The sequence below is a fragment of the Octopus bimaculoides genome, chromosome 29, assembly GCF_046866305.1.
Source record: "Octopus bimaculoides isolate indiv1 chromosome 29, ASM4686630v1, whole genome shotgun sequence".
Classification (NCBI taxonomy): Eukaryota; Metazoa; Mollusca; class Cephalopoda; order Octopoda; family Octopodidae; genus Octopus; species Octopus bimaculoides.
The window spans coordinates 4,000,540-4,011,330 of record NC_142956.1 but is presented as its reverse complement, the minus strand read 5'-3'; the positions used below and the strand labels follow the sequence as shown (position 1 = coordinate 4,011,330).

At 39.0% G+C, this 10,791-nt stretch overlaps 1 pseudogene; it reads left to right on the top strand.

Annotated features, from left to right (window-relative positions):
• The first annotated feature begins 2,722 nt into the window (after window positions 1–2,722).
• LOC149130298 (uncharacterized) overlaps window positions 2,723–10,791 on the top strand; it is a 27,200-nt pseudogene continuing 19,131 nt past the window's right edge.

Sequence of the window (10,791 nt, the reverse complement as noted above, 5' to 3'; positions counted from 1 at the left end):
GATCAAGTGGAACACTCCACGTCGTAAGCGACGGAGTGCCAGCAACAACAATTTTAGGCACAAGGCCCGAAATGTTGGAGGAGGGGATAGTATGCAACTGGTACTTAATTTATCGACCCCAAAAGGATGAAAGTCGATCTTTATGTATCGGAATATTGAGATCATTCAGTGTTTGTGTTGTCGTTTTCCAGATTTGCATTTCCAAAGGTATTCTTGGATAATTGTTGACAAATTGTCTGTTGATTGTTAAATAATTGTTCCTTGCTTCACAGGCCGTTGCGATGGAGGTGAGAGAGGATAAGTGATACATTAATATACATTGAGGTGGGAAGTTATAAAAAGAAAGAGAGAAGAGACAGAGAAGGCAAATGATATATATGTTTTGAAAGAGGGGGTAGATATGTTTAGGAGAGAGACAGAAAGAAAGTAAGAGACAGACAGATTGACAGAAAGAAAGGAAGACAGTAAGAAAGCTAGAGACAAAGAGATCATGATATATTCGTCTTGGTAAAAGTGGACGAGTTTAAGCTGAGATTGAAAGAGTGAGAAAGAGAGAGAGAGAGACAGGGGAAGAGAAATGCTTAATATTATAGCGAGGGGAGAGAGTGAGAAAGACGAAGCGAATGTGTTATATATATATATATAAGAATTGGATGAGATATGACGGCTCGGCCATCTCTCCCTAGTTCTTATATTAATCATTAAATCCAGAAATACAACAACACGAGGGATAACGGTAACAACAGATCAATAATTTATTCCAGGTTGGTGTAGAGCCGTTTTCGTTCCTGTGTGAACAGGCATGCCGCTGGGATACCAAAGAAGCTTTGACCACAGGTCGGGGGTCGAGTTGAGAGAGCCTGGAAGAACGTCTTGTCACGACAGCTGCTAGAGAGAAAAGAGATCGAACGCTATTGCTCTCTCTCCACCTGTTGCATTGCGCATGCGTGCTCGAGTACTTCCGCTGACGGCAAGTCCCTTGCACATGCGCAATGGCACTTCCCAAGATGGCGGCCACACGCGCCACTACATATATATATATATTGAGGAGAGGGAGAGAAAGAAAGATCGAATCAAATGTATGTTGGAACAGATGCGTAAAGAGAGAAGGAAAGAGAGAGAGAGAGAGAAAGACAGAGCGTTTTGGCACATAACAAACAACAACAAGGAGAACAATTACAATCAAAACACAAAACAAATAGAAGACAACGTTTGGTGCCAACACCACCAAACCCACAAATGACCCAAGAAATATACAAAGAAATGCAATCTCGTCAAGAGTGTAGTGGCGCGAAATTATAGCCGCCATTGAGGAAGTACAATCTGCACATGCACAAGGGACTTCACCACCGGAAACCCCTCGAGTGCGCATGCGTAGTAAAACCAGTACTTAAAGAGTTACTTTCGTTTTATAACTCAGTTGAGTGAGAGACCTTCGACGTGAGAACACCTCGCTCCTCAACGAAGCACTCTTCACCACGATGCCATCGATGTGATAGCTGCTTGCTCCTCTGGCATGCATCAAGGAAGCTCTTTACCTTCCAATTCCGATGACAACCGAATCAGCGGCTGCTAAGCTGAACGACACAGGATTTGTAAAACCAAGCATCATCCAAGAATAAAACTTATTTTTATTATGTTGTTAATTGTTCTACTGTATCTTCATATATAATTATGTTGAAAGGTGATAGAGAGAGACTAATGTCTCTATTGCAATTATCAACCATTTACAAGAGCAACAAATCAACAAACAAAACCAAACGACATCACCATCAACACGAAGAAGAGAAACAACACCATCACAATTACCCCTGACACCGAAACCAACTAGAGAAACAACACCACCACCAACATCAAAAGATAGACCACCAGCAGCACCAAGAACAACAACCAAGAACAACAAATATCAATGAAGAAAAGACAAATACTAACCCTAATTCCCCAACAACACACACACACACCACACAACACAACAACGTCTAAAAGTACACACATAGAACCAGATGCCTTGCCCTTACCGCCTTCTGATCCGTCGGACTTTTCGTCTAACGATGAAAGTCCAGTAGAATGGCAAATAGCCACAGGGGGTAAAAGAAAAAGATTAAAAAAAAAAAGACAAGATCAAACACAAGCAAAGCAGGGAGGTACACAACCCCTGAAAGCCCCTTACACAACCAAACCAGCACCAACACCACAAAAATGCAAACAATGCTCTCTGCTATAAACACAAAAGACACAAAACTAATGAACAATATCGCATCTCACACAAACATCTGTGAAGATGACTTCAAAAATAACAATCACCCACGAACAACACCACCAGAACATATTAAAATAGTACACATGACACAAACACAGCACCACACACTCAAATCCCTCTCTCCAAATGCGGTAGGGAGAATTCCAAAAATTCCTATCCAAAAAATTATTTAAAGACCTCCTCCAAGACACTTCAAAGGAGGACGAATGTAAAACTTTTGAAATGAGTAAGTAACCTTCTTTCTCGTCTCTTTACTGTTTCGACAAAATTATGTTTAAATTAGGTTGTGTAAATGTACGTGGCTTGGCGTCAGCTTGGAAACAAGGCTATCTTCTAAATGACATCAAGTCACAGAACGTAGAAATCATAGCTATCAGTGAAACCAGACTCAGTAACCCGTGGGCCCTCAAGTCCATGTTTGGCGGACAATTCGACATTTATTTTTCTCCCTGTCTACCAAACATGGGTGGTGGTGGTACCGTGGTGCTTATTCGGAAGTCTGAACCTAAAAGTAAGGCCAATATTCCTAGACCCGGAGGGTAGGCTGGTTGTCTTGGACGTCGATGGCAGAAATGTGTGTGCTTTCCGTCAGATGGCAGTGTATGCACAGTCCTTAACGGGTCGGGCAGATTTCTTTAGACGTCTAGAGGTTTTCTTGGGAACGTCTCGACCTTTACTGTTAGTAGGGGACTGGAACGCCACCTTGGACACGCATCTAGACTATGTGAGAATGGATAGGAGTAGAAAGGGATGTAAGTACCTTAAAGACCTGCTCAGACGTTTCCATTTGTCTGATAGGTTCCGACTCGACCATCCAAATGTGCTACGGTGGACGTGGACAAACCGCGTCGGATCGGCGAGATCATATGTAGATAGAGTTCTATGTAGGACCGCGGATAGAGATAGTGTAGGATGTCCACAATTTAAAATAGTCAGCTACACAGATCACAAATTTGTGATGTGTACGCTCGACTGAGATAAGTCACATAGGCAGGGTCCCGATTACTGGAAACTGAACGTGTCGCTCTTAGTGCAGCAGGTTTACAGGAACTGAATTAGCGAGTTAATTAAGAGGGCGTTAACAGGTGCCATTGTTAACAACCCCTGGTAGTTTGCCCTAAAAATGGCAATTAAATCGGAATCGATTAGGTTTAGCAAAGAATTAGCGATAGATCGAAATAGAGTAGAGGGAGACTTAGTTAAGAAACTAGAAGAAGCACTTACAACTGGCAGCGCAACCAACGTTGGCTGCAAGGATGGCCCTCTCCCAACACCTCAACGCCAAACACGAAGGTTGCGTCGTCAGAGCTAAAATGCGTGCCTTAAGGAACGAGGGGATCGAAGCTGCGCGAGAAGCCCGTCACTCTGCTCAACGCAAATTTGAAAATTTTGGCCAAAACAATAGCCGAGAGGCATGTGCTTGTCATCGATAAACTGGTCGACAAGTCGCAAACATGTGCCATGCCGGGCAGAAGCATCCATGACAACCTCCACCTCATGCGCTACATCTTGGACAGGGTAGTTGAGGATCCTGGCATGGGTGGGGCGCTGATCAATCTAAAGCTTTCGATAGGGTCGACCATCAATACCTGGCGGCTGGCTTTGGTCCCATCTTCCACAGTTGGATCGCTGCCTTGCATAGTGGCATCCAATCAGTAATTCAGGTAAACGGTCACCTGTGACAACCGGTCGACATCACGCGTTCGGTCCGTCAGGAATGTCCCCTGTCGGTGCTTCTGTTGTATTGACTCTCGAGCCACTACTGCGGAAGCTGGCGACACTGAGGGGTATCCCACGGGAGCTGGGTTGCGGGACGAGCGTGTCGGCATATGCGGACGATGTCACCATCATAGTGTCGAGCCAAAAGCACATCGAGATGCTAGGCGAGATACTAAAAGAATACGAAACGGTGACAGGAGCAAAAACTAACCCTGAAAAGTCAGTGGGTTTGCTACTCGGCACCTTGAGAAGTAAGCCCATACCGTCCATATACAATAGATGGCTTATTTTCTCATTGTCAATTTTATAACCATACTCAGAACATAATTTCTTTATTGTTTTTAAAACTGGTACATATTCTATCGGTTTCTATGAGGTGAACTGCTATGTTATGAGGATGTAAACACAGCAACACTGGTGGTCAAGCGGGGTGGATGGGCAAACACAGTCACGAAGACACACATACAAATATATATAATAATATTTTTGTTTATTATATAGGCAGCACTGTGACAACGTGAGACACTATATATATATATATATATATATATATATATATATATATATATATATATATATATACATTATATTTAAATAACATATAATCAGACACAAAAACTGACATATGCAAATTTTAGAAATATATATAATGTATGACTCATTAAGATCTTAAAAAATATTAAAAAATTACAGATACATAAATATATAAAAATATGATATACATATATGGGGAGAAAAACTATATTGAACTATAAAAATATATATTAACATCTTAAATGGTATACATTGAAAACATTGTCCTACTTAAAGATTAAAGGTGTTGTTAAGAAATATTAAAAAACTTAAAGTGAAAATCCTTGCGAGAAAGTGAATAAATGGATGTTTTAAGCATGAAGGTTGAAGTTCCCAATAATTAGATGTGGGTACTCCAGTTTAAATACTTAAGTGGTGATACTTCGACGGCCGTTTCAAGGGTATAGAAATCCATAGAAATGAAGGATATTCCTATAACTATTTTAGACATTGCAGCTTTCATCATGGAAAAACGTATTTAAATGCAGGAAAAAGTTTATATGTATATACATACAAACACACACACACGCACACTCACAAACAGACGATCACACAAACACGCACACACACAAAGACGCATACACACAAACACACACAGATACGCCTATACACTTACACATACATTCATACACTTACACACACACACGCACAAACACATACACAAAGACGTATACACACAAACATACACTTACAAACGCACACACACATACACTTACACACACAAATCCCTTCAACTGAGAAGAGTCAACTGTTGTCTTTTGCCAGCGAGAAACCTCAAATCTTGTTCGCTGCGAGTGAAAGGAGTCAAAAGGCCTCGAAGTTTTGCAGATTTTCTCTTCGCAGTTATTCCCCTTTGTACGTATTAACATTATGAGTTTTTCAGTTATCTCCCTTCATTATTTTTTTGGTTTCTTTTTTAATCAAAATGTTAGTTCCTTAATTTCTTCTGCAAATTTTAATGTCTTATAACTTTAGTTCTGCAGAAGAAAACAATTTCTCTGTAAAAACCATCCTTTTTGCAACTCATTATACTTTTGAAATTTCTCTCTACTTAAATGTCATTTTTATAATGTCTTTGTTATATTTAAGAACCACATTTCATGGTGTAATGATGAATATCTCGGAATCCCGTTCAGCTTATTTCTCCAGTTTTAGAATTTAATGATAAAGTCCCCATGAAAAATTCGTTTCCTGTATCTCTCGTGATGAATATGTTAAGAATATATCCCTGTAAAGGGAAGAATTTTTAAAAATCGTTCTCTAAATTTGCTTCCGAAATTCATTTTCAGCAATGGGAGTCATAGCTTCCCAACTCTGTGGTCTTGGTTTCAATCCCACTGCATGGCACCCTGGACAAATGTCTTCTGATATAGCCTCGGGCTGAGCAAAACCTTGTGACTGGAAGAGAGTCAGCCTCGATGAGATGGAGTTTGGTTTCGTGCCGGGGAGAAACACTAGTGAAGCTATTTACCTGTTCAGGCCACGATTTCGTGGATGGAAGCAACATTTATTTTTTTTGTGTTTGTCCCCCAACCGTTTGAGAGTCTGTTTTGGTATATTTATGCACCTGTAACTGAGTGGTTCAGCGAAATAGACGGATAGAATAAGTTCCAGGAGGAACAAGAAAAATAAATTACCAATGGTGTCGATTCTATCGACTAAAATTCTTCAAAGTGCTGCCCCAGCATGGCCACAGCGAAATGACAAAATCAAGAAAAAGATTTAAAAACTGAGTGTGTGAGTGCGTGTGTATATGCCTGCATGCGTGTGTGTGTGTTTGGGAACATGTCCATGTTTATACTGTGTAAATTCAAACACGACTCTACAAGCCACAACTTTAAAAAAAAATAAGAGACAGAGACGGAGAGAAAAAGGGAAAATGTCCGTTGCATTTGAAAACTATAGAAATAGTTTTTTGAAAAAACATTTCATTGAATTTTTCCACAATTTAATTGTTTTTCATACTTTACTCTAAGTTGAAAAAGTTGCAATGACTGAAATTCGTACTAAAATGTTCTTGATGATAAAATTATTTTAGCATTTTGTAACTTGTCTTATTTTCCTTATGTACGTAGTGAAACTACTATCGCCATTATATACAAAACCCTCTATCGCCATTATACACAAAGAAACCATTTTCCCCGCTGTTATAAATATGACACACACGGGCGTAGTAGAAAACATCTCTTTCCTTGTCATCACATGACTAATTATTATTTGAAGCGGCAACTGCTTCGTACCGTTCCCGCCAGAACGCAAACTGACCAACCGTAGCCCCTAATAAGGTCACGTGATAGAGTATTTTTCTGATGCCTTTGGGAGCCTACTTACAACTATAAATAGCCTAAATTCAGCGGCAAATTCGTCTCGGGTCAGTTCTCTTAGAGACTGTTCCGTGTACCACACAGAACAGCAGCAGCAGCCAGCGACAACGAGCACAGCTTCGTACGACACACAGCAGCAACACGACTCTGCGACTACTACCAGCATCGCCACCGACATCGCCAGTCAACACGACACTACGACTGCCGCTAGCGTCAACACACTTCAACTACGAACTACAAGATTCGCCACCAGCATCGCCAATATCGTCAACATGACTTATACGTACACCAGCTAACTTCTAACTCTGTTTGTGCGATTCACTTTCGCCACGATGGACAACAGACAAGAACCTAGCCTGCGACGAACAACTGTATACAAGAACCCGGCTTGGCATGGAAGCCCTAATATCACAACGAGTGATCGCCCTGCCACACACGCGCCTCATCTTCTTACATACAGAATGTTACTATTGTGTACTCAACAAACTAGCAAATGCTCACACGTGTTACTGACTCTTTTCTATCTGCTGCATCTCACGCATTCACATACATTTGTGCACACACTCTTTTGTATACACACTATTCTATTTACACGACGGCCTGTCTTTTATTATGTTTTCATTATGTCGCATACACACTCACACACAGACATACAAATTAACGCAACAATAAATATTTCTGGTATCCATCTCTATACGGTTGTGTTCAATATCGTCTTCATTACTGGCTATTTACGAAATCACTATGTTATCGTAGTATAACATATTCATATATCACTTGATATAATTTTGTGTTCGACCGTGTGACGCGTTTAATAAAAGGAGCCCTGTTTTCCATTCGTCACCATTTCTCCTTTTGGGTTCGCTCGGTCGTTCTTACATGTATGTGTATATATATTGTTGTTGGCACTCCGTCGCTTACGACGTCGAGGGTTCCAGTTGGTCTGATCAACGGAAATGAACATGCAAGTGGCTGAGCACTCCACAGACACGTGTACTCTTAACGTTGTACTCTTAACGTAGTTCTCGGGGGATATTCAGCGTGACACAGTGTAACAAGGCTGACCCTTTGAATTACAGGCACAACAGAAAGAGGGAGTAAGAGTGAGAGAAAGTTGTGGTGAAAGAGTACAGCCCTTTAATATATTAATTTTATTTTAAGGTTCTAAAATGTTATTTACCTCATTTATAAATTAATTCAATTCTTCGATCTTCCTGAGCAAATATATCTATCACATTTTCATAGAAATCTTCTCGTTTCATCAATTGTTGTAATAAATCTTTTTCAATTGACATTAGTGCTAACCCATACAGTCTTCTTTCTCCTGTCGCATTTCTTTGGTATGTTTTGATTCTACTTAATGCAGAAATGGATCGCTCTACAGAAGCAGTGGTAGACGGAGTTGTCAAAATCAACTTGCACAGATTGAAGAGTTCTGGCATAGCTTCAACAAGGTCACTGTTGTAAATGTAACTCATTAAATGACTTAACTTCGCTTTTTAAAATCTTTCATTGAATACGTCACATTGAGCTCACTTTGTAATCGAATTAGATCAAAAAATCTGCCATAAGTGATTTTTAAAGAATGTATAGAGTCCACAGGAAATTGTTTGCAATATTCATCAACTTTGTTGAAATTCAAAAGTTCCATGAATTTAAACTCTTCTACGGATGAATATCGTGCTTTTATTTGGTCAACTACTGTACTGATAATTTTGTTATAAAGCATTCTATAATGTCGTTGGGGCTCAATAGATATATTTTTGGATCTCTGAATTCCGATTCCTGCATCGACTCCATATTTTTCTCCAAATATATCATAAAAGATTGAAAAATTATCAAGTTTGTTTTCGAGTACAGTTCTAGTTTTATCTATTTGCTCTTTACAATATACTATGTCATGACTTTTACTGTGGATATTAAATAAGACGTCAGTAAAAGAAAAAAATGTCACTGAATACTTCTAACAAAAATAAGAAATTACTGGTTTGACAGACCAGTGAAGATAGAAGCTGTATCTAGATGACTCTCCATTTTTTTGTCATATTTACTGATTAAATATACGAATTCTTTGGTCACCCACCATTTATAATTAATTGTTTTCCATCGAAGTCTCTTTTCGAAAAACTATTTCTCAAAATATCGTTTATAACACACTCGACTTTTTGAAGATTTTCTCTTCGCAGTTATTCCCCTTGATACGTAATAACATTTCGTGTTTTTCAGTTATCTCCCTTTATTATTATTTTTTTTGGTTTCTTTTTTAATCAATATGTTAGTTCCTTAATTTCTTCTGCAAATTTTAATGTCTTATAACTTTAGTTCTGTAGAAGACAACAATGTCTCTGTAAAAACCATCCTTTTTGCAACTCATTATACTTTTGAAATTTCTCTCTACTTAAATGTCATTTTTATAATGTCTTTGTTATATTTAAGAACAACATTTCATGGTGTAATGATGAATATCTCGGAATCCCGTTCAGCTTAATTCTCCAGTTTTAGAATTTAATGATAAAGTCCCCATGAAAAATTCGTTACCTGTATCTCTCGTGATGAATATGTTAAGAATAAATCCCTGTAAAGGGAAGAATTTTTAAAAATCGTTCTATAAATTTGCCTCCGGAATTCATTTTCAGCAATGGTAGTCATAGCTTCCCAACTCAGTCCCACTGCATGGCACCCAGGACAAATGTCTTCTGATATAGCCTCGGGCTGAGCAAAACCTTGTGAGTGGAAGAGAGTCAGCCTCGATGAGATGGAGTTTGGTTTCGTGCCAGGGAGAAATACTAGTGAAGCTATTTACCTGTTCAGACCACGATTTCGTGGATGGAAGCAACATTTATTTGGGTGTTTGTGTCTGTGTTTGTCCCCCAACCGTTTGAGAGCCTGTTTTGGTATATTCATGTACCTGCAACTGAGTGGTTCAGCGAAATAGACAGATAGAATAAGTCTCAGGATGAACAAGAAAAATAAATTATCAATTGTGTCGATTCTATCGACTAAAATTCTTCAAAGCGCTGCCCCAGCATGGCCACAGCGAAATGACAAAATCTAGAAAAAGATTTAAAAACTGAGTGTGTGTGTATGTGCGTGCATGCGTGTGTGTGTGTGTTTGGGAACATGTCCATGTTTATACTGTGTAAATTCAAACACGACTCTACAAGCCACAACTTAAAAAAAAAATAAGAGACAGAGACGGAGAGAAAAAGGGAAAATGTCCGTTGCATTTGAAAACTATAGAAATAGTTTTTTTAAAAAACATTTCATTGAATTTTTCCACAATTTAATTGTTTTTCATACTTTACTCTAAGTTGAAAAAGTTGCAATGACTGAAATCGGTACTAAAATGTTCTCGATGATAAAATTATTTTAGCATTTTGTAACTTGTCTTATTTTCCATATGTATGTATATATATATATATATATATATATATATATATATATATATATAATATTGTTGTTGGCACTCCGTCGCTTACGACGTCGAGGGTTCCAGTTGGTCTGATCAACGGAAATGAACATGCAAGTGGCTGAGCACTCCACAGACACGTGTGCCCTTAACGTAGTTCTCGGGGATATTCAGCGTGACACAGTGTGACAAGGCTGACCCTTTGAATTACAGGCACAACAGAAAGAGGGAGTAAGAGTGAGAGAAAGTTGTGGTGAAAGAGTACAGCAGGGTTCACCAAAATCCCCTGCCGTAGCCTCGTGGAACTTTTAGGTGTTTTCACTCAATAAACACTCACAACGCCCGGTCTGGGAATCGAAACCGCGAACCTATGACCGCGAGTCCGCTGCCCTAACCACTGGGCCATTGCGCCTCTACATACATACATATATATATATATATATATATATATATATATATATATATATATATATATATATATATATATATATATATATATATATATA